The 18,755-nt window shown below is 38.7% G+C and overlaps 1 protein-coding gene across 4 annotated transcripts in view; it reads right to left on the bottom strand.

The window, feature by feature from the left end:
* SGCD (sarcoglycan delta) overlaps positions 1 to 18,755 on the bottom strand; it is an 840,821-nt gene that overhangs the window by 455,574 nt on the left and 366,492 nt on the right. The gene's annotated exons all lie outside the window — the stretch shown is intronic.

Genomic DNA, 18,755 nt, shown 5'->3' with positions numbered 1-18,755 from the left:
GAGAGAGACAGACGTTAATTATTTCAATGTTGGGAATCCTTTCACCATGTATACATGTATCACATCACCCCTTGTACTCTAAATATATTACAGTTTCATTTGTCAATTATAACTCAATAAAGCTGAAAAGAAAGAAAATCAATGTGCAAAACACACTGCTCCAGAAAAGCACTCTGGATTAATCTGAGTAAGTATAAAAGATGAAGCTTCTTAGTTGTTCAGACCGAAGAATGAGGTCCCTTTTTTGTGGGCAAAGGATTGGGTCTCCTCAAAAGGGAGTGAACATTTTGGTATGTCTTTGGTAAACAGAGTATCCTGTGCTGAGGCTTGGAAATCCAGCCTTACACTAGTGGTCAAGGGGAGCCATCATTGTCTCTCTCTCTGAGCTGTCCTCTATTATGTCTGGCCTGTAAGGGGGACAGACATACTGGGTGGGCAGCAAGAGTGTGTTTTTTTGGCCGCAAAGAAGCAAGAAGGGAGCTATGCATCCCACGGAGGTCACTAGACTGAAGACACATATACTAGCTTGTGAGCCAGAGGATCCATTTTTACAAAATACCACAGAAAACTGGAGAAGAGAGTAACATCTAGCTTAATTGATCAACTGTGCACTGAGCTGTGCCACAGGGAAAGCATGGAGAAGTGACATGTTCCTGAATGGCTAGAGTAATGAGACGGTGATGACAATGGTGACTTGGAAAGGTCCTTAGAAAAAGATTCTTTAAGCACTTGCCCTTCTCCATGAACCTGCTTAAAGAATCAGGCTTTGACTATATTTAGAAAACAAGTTCATTCTGTTGATTAAATTGTGTGAGACAGGGATCAACAAAGTACTGCCCAAGAGCTAAGAGCAGCTCTTACATTTCTAACTGGTTAAAACATTCAAGTGATGAAGAGTATTTTGTGACATGGAAATTACATGAAAAATAAAGTTTCAGTGTCCATAAATCACATTTACTGGAATACATCTATTGTCATTAGTTTACGTGTATTGCACAGTCATTTCTATAATGACAGTGCAGCAGTGATGGAGCCGACATGGCCACAAAGTCTAAAACATGTACTACTGGACCCATTACAGAAGAAGTTTGTCAACCACTGTCAGCACAGATGACCAACAGAGCTCCTTAAAGGTATGTGCCCATTATTAGGATTTTCTGATTGACTGTGCTAAAATTTCACAAATAAATAAATAAAATTTCACAAATCGTCTCTAGGGTATCTGTTAAGTATTCAAGTGCATGACCGTCAGATTATAACATCATTCCTTTTTGAAGAAACTGCCCCAGAGTGATTAAATAAGGACCCTCACTATCTCTCTTAAGTTCCCCTTTTCTTGCAGAATAGGAACCCACTGAAAAAAGGAGGAAAAGTGGAGCTGGTTATTGTTTTTTCTTCCTTGGATCATTAAGTCACTTTCTACAATTTATATACTCTGACAACTTCCTCAGTCATTATAATTCACCTCTGAATTATATTAAAGCACATAATTTTATTTTTACAGTTTCCTGAAGGAGAGACAGATGCAACTTAACCAGGGAACACCAAACCCCTCTGTTGGGGGCTGATTGCCAGTCAGGCTCTCCTGCAGCTAAGCTGTGAAAGTGACTGGCTGGTTCCCAGTGAGCCCCAAGGCCCACTGGTTGCTTCCCACTGAGCTGTGATCCTGATTGACAGCTTCACTGTCTCTCTCCTTGAGCTCCGCCTGTGGTTTCTGGCCTTTAGCAGTGTACCAGTAGAGTCACTAAGAGTGGAAATGAAAGAGCCATGAGCCGTAATTCAGTTTTGTTTCCTTTGGGTTCTCTCAACAAAATAAGTGGAAGGGAGGGAATCCTAGCAATAAGGAAAGGAGAGAACCAGACATGTAAAACAAATGATTGGGCACGTAAAATTAATGTCCTATAAACTGTAGGTTTTACACCCAACCCAATAACATACCTAACATATTTTAAACCATAACTTAGAGCCTCAGGAAGAGGATGTCCTAGACTCTAGATACAAACATGTATTTATATGATGAACATAAATGTCACTACTATTCATTCACCTTCTGTGACTTTGATACAGATAAATCCATGTATCAGTGCTCAGTTAATCATTAGTACATTGAGTCATAAAAATCTAGAAACTGTTCTCAGGAAACTGGTATTATACCTGGCTGTCTTCAAGAGCCCAGCTTTGGGATCTTCATTTCAGTACCCTGATTATCTTCCCTTCTGTCATCTCTATTAAGGTGTAATTTGAGTTACTGCCCTACGAATCAGTTGGTGCTGAGTTACTGTCCTGAACATCATCAACTCTACAAAACTAAGATCCTATCACTTAGCTCCCAACTATTAAATAAAATTAATTCACCTTCGTTAACCAAAGAGATAAAAGACTTGAATGAAGAAAACTACAAAACATTGTTGAAATAAATTAAAGAAACTTAAATAAATGGAAACAAACTCATGTTCATGGATTTGATTACTTAATAATATAAAGATACCAATACTACCTAAGGCAATCTACAGATCTAATGTAATTCACATCAAAATCTCATTGACCAGTTTTGCAAAAATAGAAAAACCCATCACAAAATTCATATGTAATCTCAAAGGACCCCAAATAGCCAAAACAACATTGAATAAGAAGATCAAAGCAGAAAACTCATGCTTCGTGATTTCAAAACTTACTATAAAGCTACAGTAATTAAAATAAAGTGGTACTAGCATTCAGACCAATGGAATGTAATAGAGAGTCCAGAAATAAACTCTCACATACAGTCAAATGATTTTTAACAAGGGTGCCATGATCATTCCCTGGAGAAATGATAGTCCTTAAACACATGGTGCTGGAAATACCAGATATTCACACACAAAAGAACAAACTTGGATCCTTAATTGACACTATGTGCAATAATTAACTCAAAATGGATCAAAGACCTAAATGTAAGACCAAAGATTGTAAAACTCTTAGGAAAAAACATACGGCAAAAGGATTCATAACATTAGATTCAGCAACGATTTCTTAAATACAGTATCAAGGGCATATGCAAGAAAAGAAAAAACAGAGAAATTACATTGCAGTCTAGGTGAGCTTGACGACATTATGAAATAAGCCAGTAACGACAGACCGAATATTGCACGATTCCACTTATCTGAGGTAGTTAGAACAGTCCAAAGGAGGGAGCTAGAAAGCAGCTTGGTGGTTACCAGGGACTGGGGGGAGGGGAGAATGGGGAGTTATTATTTCAGGAGTATAGAGTTTCAGTTTTACAAGGTTAAAACAGTTCTGCTGATGGATTACGCTGATGGATACACACCACTGTGGATGCATTTAATACCACTGAACCGCACACTTAGAAATGATTAAGATGGCACATTTATGTTATGTATATTTTACCATGATTAAAAAAAGTCAGAAAAAAATGCATTCACCTTTTGACATGCCCATGTAATTCACAAGAATATTGCAAAAATCAGTGATCCTTTATTCTTTGTATATGAAAAGTATAAAAATCATATATATTCAAAGTGGTATCCTGTATTTAAAGAAACATTTTTCAGACGCTAACTCTATCAAGTTTTAAATTATAAAGACAGTGATAGCAGGTAACCACTCCTGATGGATTTGAGCTGGTACAACTGACAAATTGTTAAGAGCTGGTCTGAGTCCTCTTTTAAAACAGAGCAGCTTAAAGTGGGAACTATGACCTTTATCCCACTTTCCCTTTTTTTTCCATAGGACGTATCACCTTCTAACATAACATAACATACGATTTTCTTAGTAACTATGTTTATTTTTTGTCTCTTCTGTGAAGCACCACAAGAGTAATTATCTTTGTCTATTGTGTTCACATATACTTGCCAAGCACCTGGAATAACGTAGGCATATTGTAAGTTTAACCGAAGATATTATTGCCTTGGAAGATTCTTACCTACCCTAAGTAGACAGCAATAAATACAGATGGTAAAACATACACGTTTCCCTTCACTCAAGCCCCCATAATCCTATTTCCTTCCAAAGTGCTATTTCCAGGCAGATGCTTTTTGGGGGAGATCTGCCTGAAACACATGGTGGATGGCTCACCAGTTCTTGATTATTTAATGAATATTTATTGAGCACCTACTGTGTGCTAAACTTTCTCTCAATGATTTCCTTGACAGCATTTTCTCTGGCTAGCCTGAGTATGCACCCCTAGCTCACTATAACCAATGGGGCAGATTTCTATCTCCAGGACCCTGTGACCATTTGGATAAGACAACTGAATTAGTCAGACCTCGCGGCACTGCCCAAGCCCAACTCCACACCAGGTAACAGACTGCATCAGCAAGTCCGAATGCAGGTCTCTGATAAACACCAGAGAGGGAAACACGTAGGCGTACTCAGTGTCAGTATCTTTCAAAAGAAACCTGGTTGCTGCTTAATGCATAACCGCTGCATGAGAAAAGTCCATCCTCTAAAGCTTGTCCCCAGTGCTCCCGGCCAACAGACTCCGTGGCCTTTCACTGTGGCTCATTTACTTAATGTAGTATTCAAAGAAATTGCTTTCATAAGAAGCCTTAAGATACCCTGCAGAAAATAACACGCTCTCCTGTTTGTACATCAGCAATGGCACAGCACAGAATCTAACCAACTTCAAAACTCCAGTGCATGTTGTCTCCTTTTTATTTATTTTTGGCCTCATTCATTTTCCTGATTTATTCTTGTCCTTTCCTGCCCTTAGTCTCCTCCACTTTTCTATCTTCAAACTTCTAATTGCCACGTGTTCTGATGGATAAGCCCTCGGCACTGCTCCCCTGTTTTTAGTAATGGAGGCTCTCTCCCTTTATCACTCCTTTTACAAAGGGGATTTTCTTAATTAAATGATCTTTGCACTCCTCATTTCTAACTCTCATTTCAAATCCGCTTTGCTAGATGATCAGCAAGGTCCCCTTCTGGTTCGAAAATTCTATGACATCTGTGAGTGACAAATACTAAGGAGATGATAGAATTTATCACCCTTCCTTAAATTTTTTAGCATTACAGCCTGCCTTTTCATGTTGGTGATATTTTACAGTCAATTTCCCTTTAGATTTTCCTCACAGAATCATTTCCAGTGACTGGGTGGTTTTTAGTTCCAAAAAAAAAAACAAAAAAAAAACCCCAGAACTTCTGTGTCACTGGCAAATACACTCCACAACAATTCCTTAACAGGAGTTGTTGAAAGAACTAAAAACTTTCGGTGCATCGCATGTTACTGGAGGCAAGTGGATGGAAATTAGCCCCTTTCTTCCTGGGTGAACCCACCACAGACAGTGCCAGGGGCTCCTAGAACACACTCTTGCTGAGGGAGAAAGTAGTTTCAGAATACGGTTACAATCCAGGAGGCTACAGAAAACCACTCCTGATGGATCTGAGTAGGTTCCTGGAACTGAAGCTCAGAACTAGCCCGAGTCTTCCTTTACAACACAGCATCTCCAGGTATGAGTATGAGTTACCAAGTTTATCCTGCTCTACTTTAATTTTTTTTCTGCAGAACAAATCCTATTCTAACATAATATACAATTTACTTATTCACTATGTTTGTTATTTTTTTGTCTCTCCTGCTAAAATGTAAGCTTCACAAGAGCAGGGATGTCTGCTGTGTTCACTCATGTTAGTCAAGCATTTGGAATAATGCGAAGTACACGGCAGATACTGGGGAAATACATCTAATGAAGGAATGAATGATTTTTCCCTCCACCAGCATCAGAATCTGAGAGCCCCTGGGCAAAGTGAACTCAATGAGGCCACCAAGGGTAACATTTAAGGAGGCACTCACTCTGAGGGTCACACTGCACCAGCTCACCCATAAGGAGGCAAGAGGACCCCTTAACTATGGCACCCGAGGTATCTTACCTGTGTCCCCTCAAACCCAGCTCTGAGAATTCTCATTGCTCAAAACACAGATTTCTCCCTGCACCCTGTCCCTACCAAATCACAATCACTGGAGGGAGATGGTGGCCTGGGAATTTCTTTTCTAACAAGCTACTTAATCAGTCTTACAAGCAATTTTACTTGAGAATCATCACTTTCAATTAAGCAGCGTTGCCATGACAGTTCTTTCAGTAAACCATCTCTGGCCAGTTCCTTCTTCATCTCATCCAAGGCCCTTCACGATCTTCCTACAGCTTAGCTTTCCCCTCTTTTCCCTGACAAAATTCTCATAGTAGCTAATACACAGTGTTTTCCTAACCCCAAGCACAGTTCTAAGAACTTTACTCTTTTATGATGCACCTAATCGTCATACAACGTCACATGATAGGCATTAGCATTATTTTCATTTACATATGAGGCATCTCTGGCACAGAAAAGCTAATTCACCTGAGGTCACACAGCTATAAGGGCAGATTCAAGATTCAAACCCACACACCTTGCTTCAGAGACTACGTTCTAGACAGAATGCTTTCAACCTTCTACCTCGAAGGAAACTGCTGTCATGCAGGTCCTAGATCCTCTCAGGTTTCTTCTCTTTATTTGGCCATTCTCTTTACTACAAAAGCCTTTCCAGTCACTCTTCTACCAAAATCCTTCCTACTGAAATCACACCCGTTCTCCATTATCCAAGTAAAATTCCATTTCCTCCATGAAGCCATCTTCAAACACCCATGTGTGAGGCATCCTCTGTCCACTGTGGTCATTCATCTTGGGTTCTCTACTCTTCTGTCTACATCAGGTTTTGGTGCAAAACTAACCAGGTATGAGGAGCTAAGCCATACCTCCTTCTACCCACTGTCCCTTTCCCTCATGAAAGCACAGGTCATGCCATTCTCTTCTCACGGCTTCTGCAGATGAAAAATACTATCATGAAGACAAAACAGAAGTAAATTCCTGCCTTTTGAGTTTCAACAGACTAGGACATTCTCTGAGGAGAGAAGAGAAACTACTCAGGCACAAAGGCCATCAGTGTGGGAAAACTTCTGACAGGGGAAGGCCAGAGTTACCTGCTTGACTCTCCATTCCACACCACACCAATTCAGATGAACATTCCCAATTGGGATGTGGAGGAGATGGGAGGCAAGGTGTGAACACAGATTTTAGGTTCATGAAAAAGGGGAGCTCTACCAGTGCACATGTGACAAATTTGTATCAGTTTAAGGAGACAAGAGAGCAGAGAGCATCCGTGAATGAATTGCAGGCTGGAGCCCAAGGAAGCAGCAGAACTCTCGAGAAAAACTGGTTGCTGTGTACGTAGGCAGGGAGGGCAGGATGCAGCCGGTCAGAGCACGCCTCAGGAAAACAGAAGGATGGATTTGCCTCAAGAGGCATAAAACCTTCCAGAGTCCTAGCACCACAGATGTTTTCTTAGCCTCAGGTGGCATTTGAGCAGCAGGGTGCTCTCACATGCCCCAAAGCAGCTTGGCAAGATCTGAGAGGAAGCTGTATTTGAATTGTGGGGGGAAGGGTGATTCAACAAGGTCCTGAATGGACAACAGACCACATGGCGCCAAGAGTACCACACATACATTGTCACATACAGGTAGCATTCAGTCTGCTTTCTCCACCCACCCTCCATCAATCATGATCCAAACACCGCAGCATTCTGACTGTAACTCCGTATTTCTATCTTACCTTCACTTTGCACAGAATGTTTCTCTTCATTATGATCGGCTCCTTAGTCCATGCCCTGCCATGGGAGGTGCTAAATTCATATTTATAAGTGAACGAATGAGTCGACTAAATCTCACAAATTCAGAAACGGGTATTTCTGCCAGGGAAACCCTCCAGTGGCACTAGGAGTCATCAGAGTGGCCAATTAGAAGAATTTAGAAGTGAATACCTCTGTCATAGGCTCGTTTTTCCCTGTCTAATCACGGATGTTTACCACAGGTCAAAAACACCCTCAAGTCCTGAGCGAGTTCTGAACACAGCAGGCACGAACACAGGAAAGAAAGCACTTGGGAGATATGGCTATTTTATTTTGATTTGTAAAAATCACAGTCCACTGAATTCTTAAAAGACTCACAAAAGCGGTGACATTTGTTGAGGACCGGCTAGAGAGGGCCTTTGTGACATTTGTTAAAAATGAATCATGCTGTTTCCAGCAAGTTTTCCTTGGGGGGAAGTTAGATGCTGGATTATCCTTAACTTCAAGTTAATTCGTACATATCAGACAATTACAGGCCTTCATTTCAATCAAGGGCAAAAAAAGGATAGCGATGCATACATTTTTTAAAATAAGAATTAATGAGTGAGGATAGAAGAAAAAAAGAAAAAAGGAAATAGATACAGTATAATAAAGCAAGTCATTTTACTGTCTGACCACCACCACTATGGGAGCGTTTGGAAACAAAAAATTTAGGTTTCAATTATTTTACAGATAAGAAAATTCAGAGAGACTGATTTAAAAGGAAAGATATGCAAAAAGTAAGTGTCCCTGAGGAATAATCATTCTTTGAATGGGTGTTTGAAGGCTTATTAAAAAAAAAAAAAAAACAGAAGGATACTGACTATTAGAGTATTCATCTCAATTCCAGTCAACTTTGTGAATAAGATGCAGGACCCACTCTCAGCCCTGGGGAAACAGCGGGCAGCGCTGGGTCACTTAGGTGCTTCTGAGATAAGGCTTCACCATGGGCTGGCGGTCCTCACGTTGTCACCCGTGTCCTTATCCTGGTGGTTTTGTCTTCTGCTTACAGACACAGTACATGAATTCTTGGCTGCAGCCAACTAGCAGGGGCAGAGGAACTCAAGGGGTGGGGACACTGTGGTCTTCAGAACCAGCTGTATGTTTTTTACTTGCACTGAATTAAATAAAAGCTCAATAGGAAGACTTTCCACATTCTAGATATTTTAGGGAAAATCATGAATTTTAGACAGGGGGCGAAAAGGGAAATCAATAAAAACATGATGGCACATCGCAACAATAGGGACTAAAAGGAGGGAAGACTGGGATAGCCTCTGTTTCAAACTATTTTTTAAAATACTTTAAAATATCTAATTAAAGTACTATTAGTACATAATTTAAAAATCAACTAATAAAATGAAAAATATCTGTCCGGTCAGCTTCCTTTCCCAGCCTCCCACATTCCAGAAACATTTTCAACCCTTGTCGCTATTCCTTCTGGTATTTGCTTTCATGTTTCCAGTTAATGTAATCACACTGCAGCTATTGATCGTCCATATTTAGCTATTACCACTGATCAGCTACTGTGAAAGATGAAGATTTAACTTCTATAAGCAACAGTCACCCTGTACCCAACTTCTCCTATTTCTTCACTTGATATTAGATTCATTACCATTTTAATTAAATCTATATGGGGTTTTAAAAATCATTATTGTGACTATACAAACATTGCTCATTACACTAAGCTAAGTCAAGTACTATTTCAATTTCATTCCGTTTCAACTTTTCATTTTTCCTGGACTTAATTGCCTCTTTTATTCTCTAAATAGCCATCCTTCTTTGAAATCTGCCCCTTCCTGGACACTCCAGTGTTCCACCTCGAGGATGATGGCCTTAGCTTGGACCACAGTAGGAACACAGCTCTGCTGCACACAGCTCCTGCCAGCAGGCCAGCCTGGCTGAGTCCTCATCAGGATGGCCAAGAGGAAAAGAACAGAAGCAGAATGTGCAAGCTTTTTTTTTTTCTTCTACCTTCTTTGTATGTTACATTTGGTAACATCTCACTGGCCAAGAAAAAGTCAAGCGGCCAAACTCAAAATCAAGAGGCAAGAAAACACTCTGATTTTTTAGTGGAAGAAACTGCAAAGTCACATCTCAATTAAGCACAGATACAGGGCGGGATGAAGAATTGGGACCAGTCATTTAATCCGTCTATCCCACTCATTAATCAAGTGACCATATAGGAGTGGTTCTGTTTCTAGACTCTCTAGCTGTTGTCTTTATCTATTTGTTCTACTCTTGTGCCAACAGACTACTGTCTTAATTACTCTGGCTTTATAATAGGCCTTATTATCTTATAATGTTAAGTCTTCCAGATTTGTTGTTGCTCATGACTGCCTTGTCTATTTTTGGTTCTTTGCATTTTCATGTAAATTTTAGAATCAGTTTGTCAGTTTCTACAAAAAAAAAAAAAAAAAACTGCTGAGATTTTGATTGGGATTGCACTGAACTGACGGAATTGAACTTTACCTGAGTTCTGGACTGCTGGAAAATAGTAAAGGTCAAGAACTCTCCCCAATACTTTTGCGTTCCAGGAAAGAGCTTTCTGCAAAGAACTACCATCCCTTACATGACTTAGAGAAGATTCACAGGTGCCCACCTTGTTTATCTATAATAAACCCAGACACAGATCCTCCAAATTCTCATTCTTTGCCTCAGATGTGATCAGCTGATCTCTTTGTGCACACTGACTGATCTAGGCAAAATGCCTGTCTGCTAACTTGACTGAACTAAGCTTTAGTCAGGCTTCTCTCCTCCTCCCAGACCCCTGAACTCTGACTTGCCTCTAGGTTAAGCAAGCATTTCAAAGCATAACAAAGGGCCCCTCCCCCAAGAATCAACTGATTACAAAGAAGAACATTCCCTGAACAATTGTGAGACCAGGTTACTTCGCTCACTTTACCTGCCTGTCCCACTCCTCCACACCTGGTTCTTTCTAGTCATGTTTACTCCTAACTACACAAGAAAAGCTTTTTTTTTTTCTGCCTGACCTTTGAGATGCATGCAGATATTATGGTCAAGGTAATGCCTGCCTCTATTGCAACAGTACCCCTTTCCCTACTGCAATCACTTTCTTCTCCTTATTTTAATACTCCCTTTGAATAAAGTCTCTCCTTACCCAAACTGGGATCTGTTTTTATTGACAAAACTAAGGGTCAAATCAATGAGAATTAATATCTTTACAACATCAAGTTTTCCAGTCCGCGAACATGGTATAGACTTCAAATTATTTAGATCTTCCTTAATATTTCCGAATGATATTTTGTACTTTTTAGCAGTAAGATTATGTATCTCTTTCCTGAGTTTTATTCCTAACTAATAGATTTTTCTGATACTATCATAAGTGGTACTTTTAAATTAATTTTTTAAATGTTTGTTGCTGAACTATATATTAATTATGCATTTAGTAAACTTATTAAATCACATTAATTATAAGAGTTTGCCTATGGATTCCTTTTTGATTTTTCATATCCACAATCTTTAGTAAACTTATTAAATCACATTAATTATAAGAGTTTGCCTATGGATTCCTTTTTGATTTTTCATATCCACAATCATGCTGTAAATAGTGATAAGTTCATTTTTTTCTTTCTTTCTAGTCCGTACATTTTCTACTCTATACTATTGTTTTATTGCTCTGTCTAAGAGCAACAGTACAATATTTAAATGCAACAGTGATAGCCAGCATGCTTATCTCATTCCCTATCTTAGGATGAAAGCTTTCAATAGTTCAACATTAAATATTATATTTACTGTAGTTTGTTTGTAGCTTCTGTATATATTTTTAATACGATTAAGACGATTATCTTTATAGTTTAAGAGTTTTTATTCATCATCATCAAATGCTTTTTGGGGAAAGAGCTAGAATACATTCAGAGAGATGAAAACTGAGGAACATCACATTTAATTGACTCTTTAAAGATCAAGTGGCAAGGAAGCTGCTGCACTTCAACCCAAATATTCTGGATATCTCCCCTTTACTACCTCTCTCAAAAAGAATATACTCTCTTGTTTTTTAAATGTTTGCATATGGCAACTATAACATCATATGAAAAAAGCTGGAAAATCAGTAACTCACTAATACACATCCACTGCGGTGGAGGGGAGAGAATAAACTGCCCAATCTTATGCAAAGCAGTTCATGAATATTCATTAAAAGATTTATCATATGCACATCATTTGACACTAAAATACTTTCTTAGAAGTGATACTTTTAGAAGCACTATGTACCCTAAGATTTATTGAACCATTGTTTTTTTCACCTTGAAATTCACTGTTTAATTTTTCTTTGCTTATAGAGATTTGCTATTAAAAAATGAACAAATTCATACATAAAACTAATAAAAAATGAACTTATCATCAAGAAGTTCTGAAGCATTGTGAAGCATTATTTTTAACAGCAGAAAACAAACAAAAAAGGAAGTAACCCAAATACCTAGCAATAGAGGAATGAGTAAATACAAATACTTTAATTGCCAAATATGTATCAGTACACTAGGCTAAAAAAAAAAACAAAGACTGCACAAATGGTGTAAGGTCCTTTTTGTTAATAATCTACATGTACATACGTGCATATCTAAAGTGTAAAAGCACATCTAAAAACGTTAGTAGTTACCATTTAATAAACCATGATAGAATGTCTATCACACATATGCTTATTTTTGTGTTAAAAATAGCACCAAAGGAAGTGATGATGACAGCAGGAAACAGTACTGTCATTCACACGTCCACAGACATTTTTTCTATTTTGATTCCAAAGTATTTCTTATTTATTAGCCTAAGACCGAGCTTTGGCTTTGATTAAAGTACTCATTTCTGAAAACAGTGACTGAGCATTGGACTCTTTGGGAAAGTATTAGTAGTGTGAAATTTTAGACACTGCCAGAAACTCAAACAGCATATGTGTATTGACAATCGCTAGTAAGTTCAATTCAGTGTGTGCTGTGATCTCTGCTAATACCACCAAATTGGCATAATAATGATTACTATTTGTTAAACACTTGTTAGCTTCCCATTTGCTAAGTATTCTGCACATATTAGCTGTCCCTAGAATTCTGTAGAAGAGGAAAACTAAGGCTCTGATGGGTAACATTTATCCTTTACCTACATAAATAAAACTGCATTAAGAAATCCACTTACAGCATTTGTAGTGTGTACATAGCAAGTCAAAGAAAATTAACCTGAGATGTATGTACAGAGATGCAACTAATTTATAAAGGGGGTGAGCTGTGACCACTTTCATATGCACCTATTCCTATTTTGAAAGTGCACTCAAAGAACTCAGCTCTGGACATGCCAGTGATTAACCGGCATTATACTAGAACAGGTTAAGCTATCTCCTTATCAGTCTTCTCTATCTGATCTGATGCCCTTGAAGCATTATCAAAACAGCATTCTGTATAGTCAGTATTTAGACAACGGGAATATAATTCACACTAAGCCCTCCCCACTGCTTTTCTGTCTTGTCAAATCAGTCAAATCCTGCATTGAACTAATATGGCATACTTAAAAGACTACCCCGCCAAACTTATCTACAAGGGCCAAAAACAGATCACTGGCTGCCTGCGACTGGGAGAGAGTTTAGGAGGGGAGTGGACTGCAAAAGGGCTTGAGGATTCTTGGGCAGGGTGACGGAAATGCTCTCTATCTTGATGGTGGCAGTGGTAATTTCATACACGTATACACCTGTCAAAACTGAACTGTACACTTGAAACAGAAGCAGTGCATTGTACATCAGCTTAATAAAGTGGATTCCACAAACTCCCTAGATGACTGGTGTACAAACACCTGCAGGAGAACCTAATGATCAGCTGGCAACTCTTGTGTTTTCTGAAGCTTATTAAGCTAGAGAAATTGCAAATATAAGAGAGATCCAAAAGCCATTTTCCAGACAATCAAGATATATTTCATTAAAAATATTTTCACAATTTAAAAAAGAATTTCTAAAATTCACTCATTTTTGTTTGTTTTAGAGCTGGCATTCAAACAGCTGTTTGTAGTATACACTGTCGTTTAGAGGGGGAAAAAAAGCAAAAGCTTCATCCTTGACAATGTGTCACCTTATAATTATCCCAAGCTGAAGGCAAATAGAGAAAAAAGGGAATTGAAGGAGAAATAATATTTTTTGAAGACAGACACATTTAGCCTGAAAAAAACCCCACAATCAACATTTTTCCGCATATAATTACAAAACATGTTGCTAGAATATTTTGCAGCCTACACTACAGGATAAAGAAAGCCCTCAGATTTCTACAGATTTATAAATTCAGTCATAATAATCATTACTTTTATTGCAGGTAAGATATTTCTGAGTCTTGAAGGATAAATGCATGGAGATATCCAACCCCTCCCATTTCCCCTGGCCAAAGTAAGCAAAATACTAAATGTTATTTCTTTTTTAAAAAATCACAAATAAATACTAGAACTAGACTGAAAATAGGATTTCAAAAATGGAAGACAGCTTGCTATGGGATAGAATCTTTGGGGGGAAAAAAAGCAATTTCTCTCTCTTGGCATATAAAAAAAATGGCCTAAGATTTGTCTTGGAGATGCTCCTAAACTATTTCTCTTCCCATTCTTCATACCTGTAAGTATATTGCTATTTGAACAAAGCCTCTAAGTAAATAACTCTACGTACTTTGTCCTGAGAATAGACTCCAGCACATTAAAATATAAAAACAAGACAATTTTGGCTGGTGGGAGTTAATAAAATAGGAGAATTTCTGCACAATGACATTCAAGTCTCTGAATTCAGGAGATTCAGCCATGCCACCACCAAGCGCCGAGCTCACCGTCACCACCAAATGAAAGGTTATTAACTGAACTCGATACTCCACCACGCTAAGTTAAAACAAGAGAAATCAAGAAGACTGCGACCAGCTTTCTGAAAGTGGTTCACTTGGCACACGACAGTAATTCTACTTGTACTATGCCCGTGAGTAATGTCTCTTCCTTATTAAAAAAAAAAAAATATATATATATATGTATAAAACAAATGATCCACTGAACAACAGCCACATGCGTGCTGGTTTAGATAAGGATGTGCCCATCAGAAACGAGCACAAATCTTGACTCTTCGTGAGAGCACAGTCATTGTGCACCCTTAACATACAATCTAATTTCCTTCCCTCATTATTGGTCAGTAGCATCAAAGTTATATTAATTGACTCTCAAAGGAAGTCTAAGTAACAGGGTATCTTTCTGAGCCCATGATTTCCAACTGAATTTATTTGGAGTATATTTCCATTTTTCTTTCCTGCACAAGTGGTTACTGATTCCCTACTTATTTGTTCAAAAGATGAATTAAAACCAGAAACTCTCTGTTGCATTTTATTTTCCACTAAGTCACAGTCTCTGAGAATAATACATTTTTCTTGGTTAATTATTGTATCTTTGGATAATATTCTTTGCAAGAGGATAAGGACATGAGTGATGGAAACTGGCTTTGTGTGAAGAACAGAAATGAGACTATATTGGTGGTAAAAAAAAAAAAAACTAGTGTGGTTGGTGACATTAAGACACACAAAATACTTTTTATGAATAGAATGCCCTCAAAAAGAGCCAGATACATTTGTAAAAATTCTATTTATTCCATTGATGTTTTACTACTTACTTTACTACTGTTTTTCTGTACATTCAGAACTGACGTGCATAGTCAATTCTTTAAAAAAGTGCTACATGTATTCGGAAAATTCAGGATTACACGCTTGATAAATAGTTAGTAGTTAAATCTAAATAAAATTCACCTTAAATATTCCTGGTTCCTTTATAGTGTCTTTCCCCTACTCACCCATCAAGTCTACTTTAAACCACCAATTAGGCTGGTGTCATTGAAATGTATTGTCTCTCTTCAATTGCTTTTATAATGTTGCTTCATTTCATACATCTCCTTATTAAAACTCACTCTATCCCTGGACTCACTTCTCTCTCCCAGTACATTTACTGTTCTTGCTCACCAAATCACTTTTGATCTTTTCCACCCTTACTCTCAACCCTCTGACAATAGGCATTTCCTAAAAGTCAATTATCAGCCATAATTCATTCTCTGTCTCCATTTCTTCTCCAAGAAAGCCATTCTGTTCTTACAACCTCAACCATTATCAATGTCCTTCTGGAATTTCAGAGAAGAAGCCATGACGTTTGTGACATCTTTTTTCTACCACTGGCATATGCTTTTATTAAGTTCCCTTGGTGAGTCATTTAAAACACTGTTGGGATTTGCTTTTCCCATTCCCCCCACCTTACATCCCCAAATCCTGTACTGTGCTGCCCTCTAAGACTAAAACTAGTCTACACATTCCAAAATTTCAGAGTCACAATTACATCTCTCAATTTGTCTCATGCCTGAACTATACGAAGCTTCTGGTCTGACAAAACCAATAGTGAAAAATACGGGTGTCAAAAAGGCATGTCCCATCACAGGAGCAAAGCCTATAAATTTGATGAGGTTGGTAACAGAAAGCCATTGTAGCAGTATTTTCTTGGTAAGACATTAGTATTTTGAGAATAGTATCATTGGAAGGTCCATTTCTCCAGGATTACAGAAGGGACTGAATACTTAGTGACAAATGTAGAAGCCACACTACTAGAGGAATCTAGGCAGAATCTGATGACGGCCTGAGTGATAATGTTTGATCATCCTGTGTTCATTACTGCTTCATATTATTTCTTTGCTCTGCTCAGACTGATCTGTAATGCTGCCACCCCAGAATCATTGTAATTCCTCTGCTACACCCACCCCAGTCGCCTAGCTTTATCCATCCCTCCATTCACATGGAATGCCTTTCCTGGCCACCCATTTGTTTTTAATTACAAGCTCAACCCCTGTATCGTCCCACGGCCTGGGTCAAATCTTAACCTCATCCAGGATGCTTCTACAGAAGCAACGCAACAAAAAGGCTACATGCTGGAGTTCTGTAGCCAGAATACCTGCATTTGGAGGTTGGCTTCCCTCATGCCCTGTTGGTGTGGTGTTGGGCAAACTACTGGACTTCTGAGCTTTGAGCCTTCATCTGTGATAGAGAGATACGTGAAGTACCCAACCCAAGGGGTTTCTCCAAGTATTCAATGAGATTAACACATGTGAAAAGCTGAGCCCTAAGGCTGGCCCAGAATATGAGCTCAATACCTGTCACACAGTCTCATCAGCATTGATGCTTTCCTCCATGTCCCTGAGTGTTTTGTTTTCCCCTTATATGGAATGTTGTAATATACCCCAAATTAAACATATTCTAGTACTTGTTAATCCAAAATCAGGCAGGCTGCCAGTTAACTTTTATACACAGATCCTGCTTTACTAGCGACTCAAAGTCTGAAGGGCAGAAACCATGTCCTCAATTCTTTGTTCCACTTTCTAATAATTGTATCAGTATTCTTAGTAACAAGTCACCCCCCCCCCATTTATTTAGTGACTAGTTTATTTACATCAGGAATTGTGTTTATCATTTTTAATGCATTTCATGCAGGCAATCATTGTACCACCACTCGGGGGGCATCATCATCTCCCTTTGAGAGGTTAGGAGACAGAAGCAGAGTGGGTTAGAAAACAGAAGGCACAGAAAAGGGGCTTACATGCTTTGAAAATTGAGTTCTGTAACCTTGGCAGAGCCAAATAGCATGGTCTAAAATGCATCCCATCAGCAAGCATTTATTAATAGCCTGTTCTGTGATAGCATTTTGCCAGGTACGATAGCTATCAAGTAAGTAGAACATGGTCCCTGACCTTGAGAGGCTTATGGCAAAATATAAAGTCAACCAAGTAACAAGAATATTTTGATTGTTATCACACTGGATCCTGGATGCTAAAGTTAAAAAAAAAAAACAGAGAAAGAGTTTTGAGAGGTGAATGGACATTCTAGGTAAAAGAAAGAACATATGCAGAAGTGTGGGAGAGGGTGGGAAGGGCAGAGTATGCAACTTTGGGAAGTGCATGAAGGTCCCACATGACGCGTCTAGGGATCTGTGGCCGTGAGTCTGAAGGTGAAAGAAGGAAAGACAAATCCCCCTGAGTACCATGCAAAGACTTTTGGACTTTCATAAGGAATGGGAAAACATGGAAGAGTTTTAAGCAGCTGGGGATGGGGTGGGCATGGGAAAAAGGAGAAGGCAATGGCATGATAAAATCTGACTCTAGAACCAAGCACTTTGGAAGCCATTTGGAAGACAGATGGCAAGGGGACAACTCTGGAATTTGTTTCATTAGTCCAGGAGAGGAACGACGATGGTTTGCATCAAAACACTGGCAATGGGAAGAAAGACGATGGGATAGAGAGAAGAGGTACTTGTGAGGTAGAAATAACAACTGAGATTTCCAATTAGCAATGAGTTGAGGGAAGACTCGAGGAAGAGGCCAAATGTTGGTCTTTGAATACTCTGCTTTCATCTACAGATTCTACCTGTGACTAACTTCGTGGCTACCTGAAAGAAAGTGCTAACACAAAATTATTTTTCAACAAACCAAGAGAGCCAGTTGCTTTATATGAGTATCTGTACTTTGCTCTTAGGAACTTTCATGAAGTAACTTCAAATCTTAAAACGATCATGAATCTTATCCAAAACTACAGAACAGTATGGTGTAGGTGGCCCTGTATGATCTGGCCCTTGCTCTCTTGCCCCATCTTCTGTCACTCTTCCCCGAAGTTCACCAAGCTCCAACTGCATGACCTACCAGTTGCTCCTTAAATTGAGCTTGCTCCTCCCCTGGGTGTCCTTTCCTTCGATTCCTTCACTGCTGGCTCTTCACTCAAAGGTCACCTTCTCAAAGAATCTTTCTGCAACCATTTTCTTTTTTTCATTCAAGTATAGCTAATTTACAATGCTGTGTTAGTTTCAGGTGTATAGAATAGTCATTCAGTTTACTTTTCAGATTCTTTTCCATTATAGGTTATTACAAGATATTGAATATAGTTCCCTATGCTGTATAGTAGGTCCTTGTTGTTTACCTACTTTATATACAGTACTGTGTATCTGCAACCATTTATCTAAAGTACACGTCTCCCTTCTGCCAACCCACAATCCTCTTCAATTGATTTCTTAGTTCCTATCTCTACCTGAAAGTATCTTACTTGATTTCTTATTGGTTGTCTTTTCTAATTAAAATTTCAACCCCTTGAATACAGATTCTTTT

Source organism: Camelus dromedarius, chromosome 3 (genome assembly GCF_036321535.1).
Source record: "Camelus dromedarius isolate mCamDro1 chromosome 3, mCamDro1.pat, whole genome shotgun sequence".
Classification (NCBI taxonomy): domain Eukaryota; kingdom Metazoa; phylum Chordata; class Mammalia; order Artiodactyla; family Camelidae; genus Camelus; species Camelus dromedarius.
This window is presented reverse-complemented; position numbering and strand designations above follow the sequence as displayed.